Raw genomic sequence first — 14,646 nt, 5'->3', positions numbered from 1 at the left:
TGAAACCTCAACACCGTCTTGACGTTGAGATGCCCACCCCTCACAAGTGTGTCAACAGAAACGGCCTTGTGTTCCTCGGTGTCTGCGATTCTTCCTCTCTAGCGCTGTGTCCCGTTCAGTTCACTCCGCACGCCTATCTTCGTCGGATGATTTATATTAGTTACAAAATCCCTATTGGTGGAACCAACAGTCCACTAAATTAGATAGGCTTTTCATTGGTCAACAGTCAAGTCTGTTGTAACGGGATTGGACACATTTTAAACAGTTCTTGAATTTGGCAACAGGGGGCGGTGTCCACGTGCGAATGGAATGTAACTGTGTCTGATCAAAGAAGAAATGTCAAAGGTGCCTTTCTGTTAGCCATATGAAAAGAGGAAGAAAAATGACAAATTACAACTTTTAGACGGATAATGATAAACAATCAAATATTATTATTGCGAATATAAAATCACAGTGTGTTGAATATAAAGAGAACCTAAAAAGCGTGTATATTGTAATTTACAGGACATCAGGCAGTTGGCAGTACTACTTCCTACTTTTAATGGGTCCTCAATTTCCTTCCCTAACAAAGCAATCTCCAAAATGTCTGGGGAGGTGTATCTCCTGTGGCTTCTTTCTCTCATACAAACGGTAGGTTTATCAACAAAAATAAGAATAGCCACACGTATAAATAGCACAACGTTTATCGGATGGCAGATTTTCTTTTGTTACACTCGATTTATACCCACTCCTTTGCTGCGACAGTCTAGCAATCTTGAAACGAATGACGTGGTTGATCAAAATCGCACCGGTTTACGAAAGTTGATTCGTTCACCAGCTAACGTTAGCTACAAATGACAAGACATCTCGAACGTTAACACTTACATACTGCACTTTAACGCAAACCCGATTTAACGCGAGTTGTGATAGATGAAAGACTGAAGTGACAAAGGAAAGAGCCAACCACGGCGAGACAGTCAGCAGCTGAGATTATGCAAACATTCTACCTAGCTAACCTCATTGTTGTATTTCTGTGAAGATGAACGCGATAATTTAAACGGGTTACATGCACACGACCCAATGATGTGTATATAATAAACACGTGTATATAAATTAATGTTTACGTACGGAATTTCCACACCTTTACTTTGTGTTAGTAATGGATGCTCAATGAAAGGAATTGTCCTGATTTGTCGTAGAAGCTTGCTTAAAAAACTTGAGCACGCCTTCCTTCATGAACTGGCCTCTGTAAAATGGTATAGAATCTAGCTTGATCCCCTCTGTTGAAGACACTTGGACCTTTTTTGACATTTTCAGTTGTATTGTTAACAAACACGCCCCCATAAAGAAAATGAGAATTAAAAACAGGTTAAGCCCCTGGTTCGACCATGATCTTGCAGAGTTACTCCACCTCAAGAATTGCATTTGGCGAAGGGCTCGGCACACACATACTCAGGCTGACTGGCTCTCGTTTAGGCAAATGAGAAATAAGTGCACTCAGGCTGTCCGGAAGGCCAAAGTTAGTTACTTTAAGGAGCAGTTCTCTCTCTGGGTCTAACCCCAAGAAGTTCTGGATAACGGTTAAAGACCTGGAGAATAAACCCTCCTCACAGCTGCCCATGTCCCTTAAAGTTGATGTGGTTGTTACTGACAAGAAGAACATGGCTGAGCTCTTTAATCACCACTTCATTAAGTCAGGATTCCTATTTGACTCAGCCGTGCCTTCTTGCCCATCCAACATTTCCTCATCTCCCACCCCTTCTAATGTGACTAGCCACTGTGCTCTTCCCTCTATTTCCCCTGCAACGCTACAAAGTTTCTACCTGCAGGTGTTCACTGAGTCCAAGGTGCTGAAGGAGCTCCTGAAACTTGACCCCAAAAAAACATCTGGGTCAGATGGTTTAGACCCTTTTTTTCTTTAAAACTTCTTATGGGCAGGTGGGACGGTAGCGTCCCACCTGGCCAACATCCGGTGAAATTGCAGAGCGTCAAATTCAAAATACAGAAATAGTCAAATTAAACATTTATAAAAATACAAGTGTTATACATCGGCTTAAAGATTAACTTCTTGTTAATCCAGCCGCTGTGTCAGATTTCAAAAAGGCTTTACGGCGAAAGCATACCATGTGATTATCTGAGGACAGCGCCCCGCTTACAAAAGCATAGAAACATTTTACAACCAAGTAAAGGAATTACAAAAGTCAGAAATAGCGATAAAATTAATCACTTACCTTTAATGATCTTCATATGTTTGCAGTCACAAGAGTTCCTGTTACACAATTAATGTTAGTTTTGTTCGATAAAGTTCCTCTTTATGTCCCAAAAACTCTGTTTTGTTGGCGCGTTTTGTTCAGTAATCCACTGGCTCAAAGGCGGTCACGACATGCAGACGAATACATCCTAATAGTACCGGTAAAGTTCGTCGAAACATGTCAAACGATGTTTATAATTAATCCTCAGATTGTCTAAATAATCGATAATGCACTGCTCAAAAAAATAAAGGGAACACTAAAATAACACATCCTAGATCTGAATGAATGAAATAATCTTATTAAATACTTTTTTCTTTACATAGTTGAATGTGCTGACAACAAAATCACACAAAAATAATCAATGGAAATCCAATTTATCAACCCATGGAGGTCTGGATTTGGAGTCACACTCAAAATTAAAGTGGAAAACCACACTACAGGCTGATCCAACTTTGATGTAATGTCCTTAAAACAAGTCAAAATGAGGCTCAGTAGTGTGTGTGGCCTCCACGTGCCTGTATGACCTCCCTACAATGCCTGGGCATGCTCCTGATGAGGTGGCGGATGGTCTCTGAGGAATCTCCTCCCAGACCTGGTCTAAAGCATCCACCAACTCCTGGACAGTCTGTGGTGCAACGTGGCGTTGGTGGATGGAGCGAGACATGATGTCCCAGATGTGCTCAATTGGATTCAGGTCTGGGGAACGGGCGGGCCAGTCCATAGCATCAATGCCTTCCTCTTGCAGGAACTGCTGACACACTCCAGCCACATGAGGTCTAGCATTGTCTTGCATTAGGAGGAACCCAGGGCCAACCGCACCAGCATATGGTCACAAGGGGTCTGAGGATCTCATCTCGGTACCTAATGGCAGTCAGGCTACCTCTGGCGAGCACATGGAGGGCTGTGCGGCCCCCCAAAGAAATGCCACCCCACACCATGACTGACCCACCGCCAAACTGGTCATGCTGGAGGATGTTGCAGAACGTTCTCCACGGCGTCTCCAGACTCTGTCACGTCTGTCACATGTGCTCAGTGTGAACCTGCTTTCATCTGTGAAGAGCACAGGGCGCCAGTGGCGAATTTGCCAATCTTGGTGTTCTCTGGCAAATGCCAAACGTCCTGCACGGTGTTGGGCTGTAAGCACAACCCCCACCTGTGGAGGTCGGGCCCTCATACCACCCTCATGGAGTCTGTTTCTGACCGTTTGAGCAGACACATGCACATTTGTGGCCTGCTGGAGGTCATTTTACAGGGCTCTGGCAGTGCTCCTCCTGCTCCTCCTTGCACAAAGGCGGAGGTAGCGGTCCTGCTGCTGGGTTGTTGCCCTCCTACGGCCTCCTCCACGTCTCCTGATGTACTGGCCTGTCTCCTGGTAGCGCCTCCATGCTCTGGACACTACGCTGACAGAAACAGCAAACCTTCTTGCCACAGCTCGCATTGATGTGCCATCCTGGATGAGCTGCACTACCTGAGCCACTTGTGTGGGTTGTAGACTCCGTCTCATGCTACCACTAGAGTGAAAGCACCGCCAGCATTCAAAAGTGACCAAACATCAGCCAGGAAGCATAGGAACTGAGAAGTGGTCTGTGGTCCCCACCTGCAGAACCACTCCTTTATTGGGGGTGTCTTGCTAATTGCCTATCATTTCCACCTGTTGTCTATTCCATTTGCACAACAGCATTGGAAATTTATTGTCAATCGGTGTTGCTTCCTAAGTGGACAGTTTGATTTCACAGAAGTGTGATTGACTTGGAGTTACATTGTGTTGTTTAAGTGTTCCCTTTATTTTTTTGAGCAGTGTATTTCAACTGAACAATAGCGTCTTCAATAGAAAGGAAAAACAACGAACGGCGTGCAATCGGTCACGCGCTCAAACAGCTCTGGTTCATTCTACAGTCCACTGAAAGAATGGTCTCATTCTTCCTCATTATTCAGAATACAAGCCTGAAACAATGTCTAAAGACTTGACATCTAGTGGAAGCCATAGGAACTGCAATTTGGGTCCTATCCAAATACATACAGTATAGGCATTCAATAGAAAAGTACCCACATCAAAAATATCCCAGTCCCTGGATGGATTTTCCTCAGGTTTTTGCCTGCCCTATCAGTTCTGTTATACTCACAGACATTATTTTAACAGTTTTGGAAACTTTAGTGTTTTCTATCCTGTACTACCATGCATATGCATATCCTAACTTCTGGGCCTGAGTAACAGGCAGTTTACATTGAGCACCTCATTCATCCACAATTCAAAATACTGCCACCTACCCAAGAGAGGTTAAGGTTGCTGTCTCTGTCATAGCCAAGCCTATCTCAGACCTTTTTAACTTGTCTCTCCTCTCTGGGGAGGTTCCCATTGCTTGGAAGGCAGCCATAGTTTGTCATTTATTTAAAGGGGGGAGATCAAACTGATCCTAACTGTTATAGGCCTATTTCTATTTTGCCCTGTTTATCAAAAGTGTTGGAAAAACTTATAGTCAACTGACTGGCTTTCTTGATATCTATAGTATTCTCTCTGTTATGCAATCTGGTTTCTGCTCAGGTTATGGATGTGTTAGTGCAACCTTAAAGGTCCTCAATGATGTCACCATTGCCCTTTATTCTAAGAAATGTTGTGCTGCTATTTTTATTGACTTGGCCAAAGCTTTTGATACAGTAGACCATTCCATTCTTGTGGGCCAGCTAAGGAGTATTGGTGTCTCTCTGATGGGTCTTTTGCCTGGTTTGCTAACTACCTCTTTCAAAGAGTGCAGTGTATAAAGTCAGAACATCTGCTGTCTCAGCCACTGCCTGTCACCAAGGGAGTACCCCAAGTCTCAATCCTTGGCCCCACGCTCTTCTCAATTTACATCAACAACATAGCTCAGGCAGTTGGAAGCTCTCTCATCCTTTTATATGCAGATGATGCAGTCTTATACTCAGCTGGCCCCTCCCCGGATTTTGGGATAAACTCTCTCTACAACAAAGCTTTCTAAGTGTCCAACATGCTTTTTCTGCCCTTAACCTTGTTCTGAACACCTCCAAAATAAAGGTCATGTGGTCTGGTAAGAAGAATACCCCTCTCCCTGCAGGTGTGATTACTACCTCTGAGGGTTTAGAGCTCGAGGTAGTCACCTCATACAAGTACTTGGGAATATGGCTAGACGGTACACTGTCCTTCGCTCAGCACATATCATAGCTGCAGGCTAAAGTTAAATCTTGACTTGGTTTCCTCTATCGTAATTGCTCCTCTTTCAACCCAGCTGCCAAACTAACCCTGATTCAGATGACCATGCTAGATTACGGAGACGTAATTTATAGATCGGCAGGTAAGGGTGCTCTCGAGTAGTTTCTGTGAAATTGTTAGATTACTTGTTAGATATTACTGCACGGTCGGAACTAGAAGCACAAGCATTTCGCTACTCTCGCATTAACATCTGCTAACCATGTGTATGTGACCAATAAAATTTGATTTGATTTACCATTCAGCCATCAGATTTGCCACCAATGCTCCTTATAGGGCACATCATTGCACTCTATACTCCTCTGTAAACTGGTCATCTCTGTATTCCCGTCTCAAGACCCACTGGTTGATTCTTATTTATTAGGCCTCACTCCCCCCTATCTGAGATATCTACTGCAGCCCTCATCCTCCACATACAACACCCGTTCTACCAGTCACATTCTGTTAAAGGTCCCCAAAGCGCACACGTCCCTGGGTGGCTCGTCTTTTCAGTTCACTGCAGTTAGCGACTGGAACGAGCTGCAACAAACACTCAAACTGGACAGTTTTATCTCAATCTCTTCATTCAAAGACTCAATCATGGACACTCTTACTGACAGTTGTGGCTGCTTTGTGTGATGTATTGTTGTCTCTACCTTCTTGCCCTTTGTGCTGTTGTCTGCCCAACAATGTTTGTACCCTGTTTTGTGCTGCTACCATGTTGTGTTGCTGCCATGCTATGTTGTTTTAGGTCTCTATGTTGTGTTGTCTCGCTTGTCGTGATGTGTGTTTTGTCCTTTATTTATTAGTTATTTTTTTTATCCCAGCCCCCATCACCGCGGGAGGCTTTTTGCCTTTTGGTAGGCCATCCATTGTAAATAAGAATTTGTTCTTAACTGACTTGCCTAGTTAAATAAATGTGAGATTCCTCCACATTACTGATTGGTATGCCAGCCTATACTCTATCTGTGACACTGTTGTGGCTAAATGGAGATGTACTTAAGAATAAGCGATGTGACAACCAATCCAATGTCTCCCATTGTCTCCTGCTCAGCTGTCGGCATATGGAGCCAACTTGTCCTCAGAGTCATGCAGGGAGCTGGGCTTTTCCAGCAACCTCCTGTGCAGCTCCTGTGACCTGCTGGGGGAGTTCAGCCTGAGCTCGATCCAGCCTGTCTGCAAACAGTGCTGCCAGCAGGAGGCCCATATGGAGTCCAGGAAGGTAAGACATTAGGCTGCATTTAGACTATCTATGGGTATATCAATTGTTGTTGTCTCTGTCCATTCATCTGCACTTATTGGAAAATAATGTGCTGGAAGCTCATTAATAGCCTGAGTTTCACCCGGGCAGTCCTACTCAGACCAGTGCCAATGAGAGGCGAGGAGAGGATGTAGTGAGCTGTATAAGCAAGGATCGACTACGTTACTTACGTGCATGTCATGGGACCAGCTACAGTGCCTTCAGAATGTTTTCACACTCTTTGATTTTTGTTGTTGTTGCATTTAGTTGTTACAAAGTGAGATTTTTGTCTTTTTTTGTCAATGATCTACACAAAATACTCTGTCAAAGTTGAAGAACAATTCGAACACTTGAAAAAAAAAATAGAATGTTAAATAACTATTTTATATTCAACCCCCTGAGTCAATACATGTTAGAATAACCTTTGGCAGCTGTGGACTAAGCCTGGTTAAGTCTCTAAGAGCTTTCCACACCTGGATTGTGCAGCATTTGCCCATTTATTCGTTTACATTTTTTTTCAAGCTCTGTTGAATTGGTTGTGGATCATTGCTAGACAACCATTTTCAAGTCTTGACATAGATTTTCAAGCAGATTTAAGTCAAAATCTTAACTCGGCCACTCAGGAACATTCACTGTCTTCTTGGTAAGCAACTCCAGTGTAGATTTGCCCTTGTGTTTTAGGTTATTGTCCTGCTGAAGGTCAAAATCAAATCAAATTGTATTAGTCACATGCGCCGAATACAACAGGTGTAGACCTTACAGTGAAATGCTTACTTACAAGCCCCTAACCAACAATGCAGTTTACAAAATACGAATAAAAAATAAAAGTTACAAGTAGTTAAGGAGCAGCAGTAAAATAACAATAGCGAGACTATACACAGGGGGTACTGGTACAGAGTCAATGTGGAGGCTATATGCAGGAGGTACTGGTACAGAGTCAATGTTGAGGCTATATGCAGGAGGTACTGGTACAGAGTCAATGTGGAGGCTATATACAGGGGGTACCGGTACAGAGTCAATATGGAGACTATATACAGGGGGTACTGGTACAGAGTCAATGTGGAGACTATATACAGGGGGTACTGGTACAGAGTCAATGTGGAGGCTATATGCAGGAGGTACTGGTACAGAGTCAATATGGAGACTATATACAGGGGGTACTGGTACAGAGTCAATGTGCGGCGGCACCGGTTAGTCGAGGTAATTGAGGTAATATGTACATGAAGGAAGAGTTATTAAAGTGACTGTGCATAGATAATAACAGAGAGTAGCAGTGGTGGAAAATAGGGGGGAAATGCATTTGATTAGATGTTCAGGAGTCATAAGGCTTGGGGGTAGAAGCTGTTAAGAAGCCTCTTGGACCTAGACTTAGCGCTCCGGTACCTCTTGCTGTGTGGTAGCAGAGAGAACAGTCTACGACTAGGGTGGCTGGAGACTTTGAGAATTTTTAGGGCCTTCCTCTAACACCGCCTGTTATTGAGGTCCTGAATGGCAGGAAGCTTAGCCCCAGTGATGTACTGGGCTGTACGCACTACCCTCTGTAGTGCCTTTCTGTCGGAGGCCGAGCAGTTGCCATACCAGGCAGTGACGCAACCAGTCCGGATGCTCTCGATGGTGCAGCTGTAGAACTTTTGAGGATCTGAAGACCCATGCCAAATCTTTTCAGACTCCTGAGGGGCAATAGGTTTTGTCGTTCCCGCTTCACGACTGTCATGGTGTGCTTGGACCATGTTAGTTTGTTGTTGATGTGGACATCAAGGAACTTGAAGCTCTCAACCTGCTCCACTGCAGCCCCGTTGATGAGAATGGGGGCGTGCTCGGTCATCTTTTTCCTGTAGTCTACAATCATCTCCTTTGTCTGGATCACATTGAGGGAGAGGTTGTTGTCCTGGCACCACACGGCCAGGTCTCTAACTTCCTTCCTATAGACTGTCTCGTTGTTGTCAGTGATCAGGCCTACCACTGTTGTCATCGGCAAATGTAATGATAGTGTTGGAGTCGTGCCTGGCCGTGCAGTCATGAGTGAACAGGGAGTACAGGAGGGGGCTGAGCACGCACCCCTGGTGGGCCCCTGTGTTGAGGAGCAACGTGGCGGACGTGTCGTTACCAACCCTTACCACCTGGGGGCGGCCCGTCAGGAAGTACAGGATCCAGTTGCAGAGGGAGTTGTTCAGTCCCAGGGTCCTTATCTTATTGATGAGCTTTGAGGGCACTATGGTGTTGAACGCGGAGCTGTAGTCAATGAATAGCATTGAAATCATCTCCCAGTGTCTGGTGGAAAGCTGCCTGAACCAGGGTTTTGCCTGTGCTTAGCTTTATTCCGTTTTATTTCTTTTTATCCAGTCCTTAACGATTGCATACCCATAACATGATTCAGCCACCACTATGCTTGAAAATATGGAGTGGTACTCAGTAATGTATTAGATTTGCCCCAAACAACACTTTGTATTCAGGACAAAAACATATTTTTTTGCTGTGTTACTTTAGTGCCTTGTTGTAAACAGGATGCATGTTTTGGAATATTTGTCTACTGTACAGGCTTCCTTTTCACTCTGTCAATTAGGTTAGTATTGTGTAGTAACTACAATGTTGTTGATCCATTCTCAGTTTTCTCTTATCACAACCATTAAACTCTAACTGTTTTAAGGTCCCCATTTGCGTCATGGTGAAATCCCTGAGCGGTTTCTTTCCTCTCCGGCAATTGGGTTAGGAAGGACCCCTATATCTTTAGTGACTGGGTGTATAGGTACACCATATAAAGTGTAAGAACTTCACCATGCTCAAAGGGATATTAAATGTCTGCTTTTCTTTGCGAGACATTGGAAACCTCCCTGATGTTTGTGGCTGAATCTGTCTTTGATATGTTCTGCTCAACTGAGGGACCTTACAATTATCTGTATGTTTGGGCTACAGAGATGAAGTAGTCATTGAAAATCATGATAAACACTATTATTGCACATAGTGAGTCCATGCAACTTATTATGTGACTTGTTAAGCAAATATTTACTCCTGAACTGATTTAAGCTTTCCATAACAAAGGGGTTAAATACTTAATGACTCAAGACATTTCAGATTTTCGTTTTTTAATTGTAGAAATTTTGAAAAACTTTTATTATACTTTGACAAACCTACATTTGAATTCATTTTAAATTCAGGCAGTAACACAACAACATTTTGAAATAGTCAAGGTGTGAAGACTTTCTGAAGGCACTTAGCTCCCTCGGTTGAAACTTGTGGCCCTCAGTTTTAGTTTTATGTCCCTGTATAAAAATAGAAAAAAAAGTTCAAATGATTTGAGTGACAGGTTAGCGACGAGAATATCGATTTTGCGCCGTCAGCACGATAGACAGAGCACACCACGATGTGTGTAGGGGTGCTATGGAAAGCCACTGGGGCACAGAGTTTCCGTTAGCAGGTAATTGCTGACTTTTGGCCAATAAAATAAATTGTCCGGGGCTGCTCCGCTGCTGAGGAGAGAGAGAGAAAGCGAGAGAGGAGCCTTTGCCTAGGCTAGTGTTGATTGCAACGATGGAGGCCTTTTTCATTGAAGTGAAACAAAAGTTAGAGTATGCGTATAGTGAAAAGCCTACAAGGCAGGGCTCCAGACTGCAACCCTTTAGTCCCTTTTTGCGACCATTTGACACCTGCCTGTGGGAATTTTAAAAATGAATTGGTTGCATTTGCGTGGGCTATACATTCACCACCTCACTAAAAATAGCCTATTTATTTTTTAGGAGGCTAAAACCATGGTTTAGTCAAACAGTAAAGTACTTTATCGTCATGATTCCTGTAATGAAAGTGTCTGCCTGCCTGCCTGCCTGCTCATGTACCTGTTTCGCCGGGGCCTGCTGCTGTGTCGAGCGAGTCACACTCTCTCATTTCCCAGAGGAACAAATGCTCCGTAAGTGTTATGATTGAATAACATTTTAAAATCCAATTGCTGGGGAAACACAGCTATCCTGTTGTCACAGCTGGGAAGAGGATGCTCTTAGCTTTCTGTAGGTTTATTTTCAATTTCTCAACTCTCAATGATGAGTTGGATAGCAAATGTACTGTTAGATGAATACATTGCTACTTTGTGTGGGTTTTATCTTTAGTTTGTGATCTACAGTGTATTCGGAAAGTATAGTACCACCAGAGATTCAGTTATATGGATTTTTGTCCATATTGCTCAGCTCTTTTTATTATTAGGTCACTGTAGAGTCTATGATTGCTGGGAAGATAATAATCTTTGGGTCTTTTCACCATTATCACCTGACCAGTGGAGGCTCCTCAGAGGAGGAAGGGGATGTCCATCCTCAGTGAATTTCAGAACAATTGTGAAAACAATGTTATCCTTTTTAGATAAAACTATACTAAATATATTCACTACACCAAATAATTGATTAAAACACACTGTTTTTGCAATGGTCTACAGTAGCCTCCGTGGCACTCTGTAGGGTATCACCGTGGTGTAGCCGGAGGACTAGCTAGCTTCTGTCCTCCTTTGGGTACATTGACTCTAATACAAAACCTAGGAGGCTCATGGTTCTCACCCCCTTCCATAGACTTGCACAGTAATTATGACAACTTCCGGAGGACATCCTCCAACCTCAGAGCTCTTGCAGCACGAACTGACATGTTGTCCACCCAATCAAAGGATCAGAGAATGAATCTAGTATTGAAAGCATAAGCTACAGCTAGTTAGCACTGTATAAAATGTGCTGAGTAGTTCACTCAGAAAACAAGAGACTATAGTTGGAAAGTTTTGAACAAGTTCATTTAGAGATTAAAAAAAATAAAAAAATCGCTAGTGAATGCAGCTAGCTAGTTTAGCCTACTCAAACACCAGAATCAGACAGAGGGATGCTAGCTGGCTATGGCCATCCAACACTGGAACTCTTCCAAGTTAAGGTAAGCTTTTTATTTGATTAACTTATTGCCACCGTTGCCCGTCGGTTTAACATGCTGTAGCGGGTTTACTAACATGTTCTAGTATGTTGACTATGACATGACAATGATGTAGGCTGTGTGTAGCAGTTAGTGGTTATGATATAAAGGTTTGGCTTGGAAAGTTGTTTTTGCTTGGTCACAGAAAGCTGATGTGTTGTGCACTGAAGTCCACAAGTGAAAACAAAAGGTGAGAGGAGGAGGAGGGTGCGTAGATAGTTGTGAGAAGGCATTATATACAACGAGCAAAGTGATCTTGCTGTTTTTATGTGGCTGCTATGAAAATGAACTGTGTTTTGCGTGTGATCAGGGGTGAATTCTGCCGATTCTGTTCAAAAACGTTTCTTGAACGGAAGCAAACAAAACGGGGATAAAAAAAAATTCCAATAGAAACTCTCATTTGCAACTGTTGGACGAATGATTACACCTTAGATCAGCTGGATGCGGGCAAGAGTGTGCAAGGCGTATTAAATGTGTCACTGCCACTTTGATTACTTGTGTCATGATCACAATGAGTCAGATCAGCTTGGCAGTGGTTGACAATAACCGGACCTTCTCTCACCCACAGAAGAGGCGAGGAGGGAGCTGGGGGGGGGGGGGTTGTTGGCACCTCACGCCCTGTTGTACATTTTAGTAGAAGAAGACTTTCTTTCCCGCTTCAGTTTTAACCCAAGGAATTTTCTTTTGTTAGAGTTTCGGCGGGAAAAGTCTTAACACGGTCAAACGTGAATAATGGAACAATAATTGGAAAACTATGGAGCTATGGAAAACAAATGTAATATTGGTTTTCATTTTGTGATGTCATTGACTGTATGAACAAAATACTGTAACTTGGAAAGTATATCCCCTTTATCTGTCAAGTTTCCATCCAATACGTTGTGCATATAATATGGAAAATGATGAATGTATTTTTGTTAAGATACGAATGTGATTTTAAGAGGTATAATTGAATCTATCTCCTATAAACTGTGCATAAGTAAGTAGCAACGCCCCGACAAGGTCAGAGAGCATGTCATGCTGACGGAACCGTCCCCTATGCTTCAAACTATCCAATCATACTATGAGTCTCAAATCACTATATTCGCCGACTATCATCATCAATGGGAACCGTCAACACGGCTGGCTGTATTCCAGAGTGAACTTCAGTAGAAGAGACGGGTCCGGACTCTTACAAGCGTGCCGCTGAAAGGCCACTAGCCGTTCTTGGGGGAGGCCCCCCTAAATGTGGAGTATGGAATCATTTTTACATAACTAATTTTTGCTATTCTTTTTTTACATCCGTTATTAGACAGTGGCAACAAAGATGATTATGAACATGGTCTTTTGCCTGCTAATGCCTGCAATGCAGTGAAGAAAACGATATGACAACAATAACATCTAATGTAACTGCCTCCTCTAACAGTACAACTGGCCCCAGCTTGGCCCCCCAGTTGAAATGGTCTAGAACCGCCACTGTGAAAGGCCAACCCACATCCGTCCTAAGAAGGCCTGGTTCCAACAGAGATAAACGGCGAACACAGGCACTCATTCATGATTTCGAATTCCAAATGGGCGGCGGTTTGTGTGCAAAGTATATGATTAATGTGTAACTTGGGCGGCAGGTAGCCTAGTGGTTAGAGCGTTGGGCCAGTAACCAATATCTCAATTCTTATTAGCCAATGCCTGACACGGGATACAAGTGAAGACAGACGCAACTGCTCGCGTCCATATTGAATTTAGAAGCGCATATTGAAGATGATGGAAGAACTGTCCACATTTGCTATTCGTCAGCCAACAAGATGAGTAGGCCTAACGAACAGCAAAAGCACTAGCCTATGTCAATCTACTATCCCCCATAGTACAAAAGTTGACTGATTTCTGTGAGTAATAAATACTCCAAACATAGTCTGGGACAGTTGTGGGATGCGATAGATCCCAAATTAATACAACCACTAGCATAAAAAAAAGCAACAGACCAGAACTTTTAGCTTACATTTTTTATAAACTATTAGGCTATTTCTACACATTTATAAGTGCAGCAATGCGCACACTGCAGTCAATTGGCAGGAAAACACCGATCGCAAATGTGATTATGCATGTAATGCTTTTATTATAAAGGTGCATTTTTTTTCTGCAAAAATGACCTTCCCCAAACTTGAAACTGACACGCTGCCTATGTATACCAGTTAGGCTCTACACCCGTTGTAAAGTGGATTCATTTCCTTACTTTTAAGTTATTTGGCCACTTTAGTTGTGATACAAACCTTATCAAAACATGTAGGCATATGGGCTAGGCTACATGAGGTGTGCGACTATGATTTTTTTTAAAGTTGAGGAAAAAAGGCATGCACTGCTTCTTGCCTTACTGCAAAAAAGCTGGGCATGATTCACAAATGATAATATAATTAACAAGTGATAGGCTAATATTGTCACCCATCAGACTATTCTTGATTTAATCTAGTCTTTAGATATACTAAATTATACATGCATACCTACTCATTCCAGGGTTTTTCTTTATTTTTTACTATTTCCTACATTGTAGAATAATAGTGAAGACATCAACTATGAAATAACACACATGGAATCATGTAGCAACCAAAAAAGTGTTAAACAAAATATATATAGATTATTCAAAATAGATTATTCAAAGTAGCCACCCTTTGCCTTCATGGCAGTTTTGCACACTCTTGGCATTCTCAACCAGCTTCATGAGGTAGTCACTTGGAATGCATTTCAGTTAGCATGTGTGCCTTGTTAAAAGTTCATTTGTGGAATTTCTTACCTTCTTAATGCATTTGAGTCAATCAGTTGTGTTGTGACAAGGTAGGGGTGGTATACAGAAGAGAGCCATATTTGGTAAAAGACCAAGTCCATATTATGGCAAGATCAGCTCAAATAAGCAAAGAGAAATGACAGTCCATCATTGACTGACCTTCATGTCTTAAAGCAATCTGGAAAATTTCAAGAACATTGAAAGTTTCTTACATTTTTACATTTTAGTAATTTAGCAGACACTCTTATCCAGAGCGACTTACAGTAGTGAATGCATACATTTCATACATTTT

The 14,646-nt window shown here is 42.6% G+C and overlaps 1 pseudogene; it reads left to right on the top strand.

The window, feature by feature from the left end:
* The first annotated feature begins 525 nt into the window (after positions 1-525).
* Positions 526-14,646, top strand: part of LOC115156693 (selenoprotein F-like) — a 28,319-nt pseudogene continuing 14,198 nt past the window's right edge.

The sequence above is a fragment of the Salmo trutta genome, chromosome 21 (assembly GCF_901001165.1).
Source record: "Salmo trutta chromosome 21, fSalTru1.1, whole genome shotgun sequence".
Taxonomy (NCBI): domain Eukaryota; kingdom Metazoa; phylum Chordata; class Actinopteri; order Salmoniformes; family Salmonidae; genus Salmo; species Salmo trutta.
Note: the sequence above shows the minus strand (reverse complement) of the source record. Positions and strands in the feature narration are given on the sequence as shown.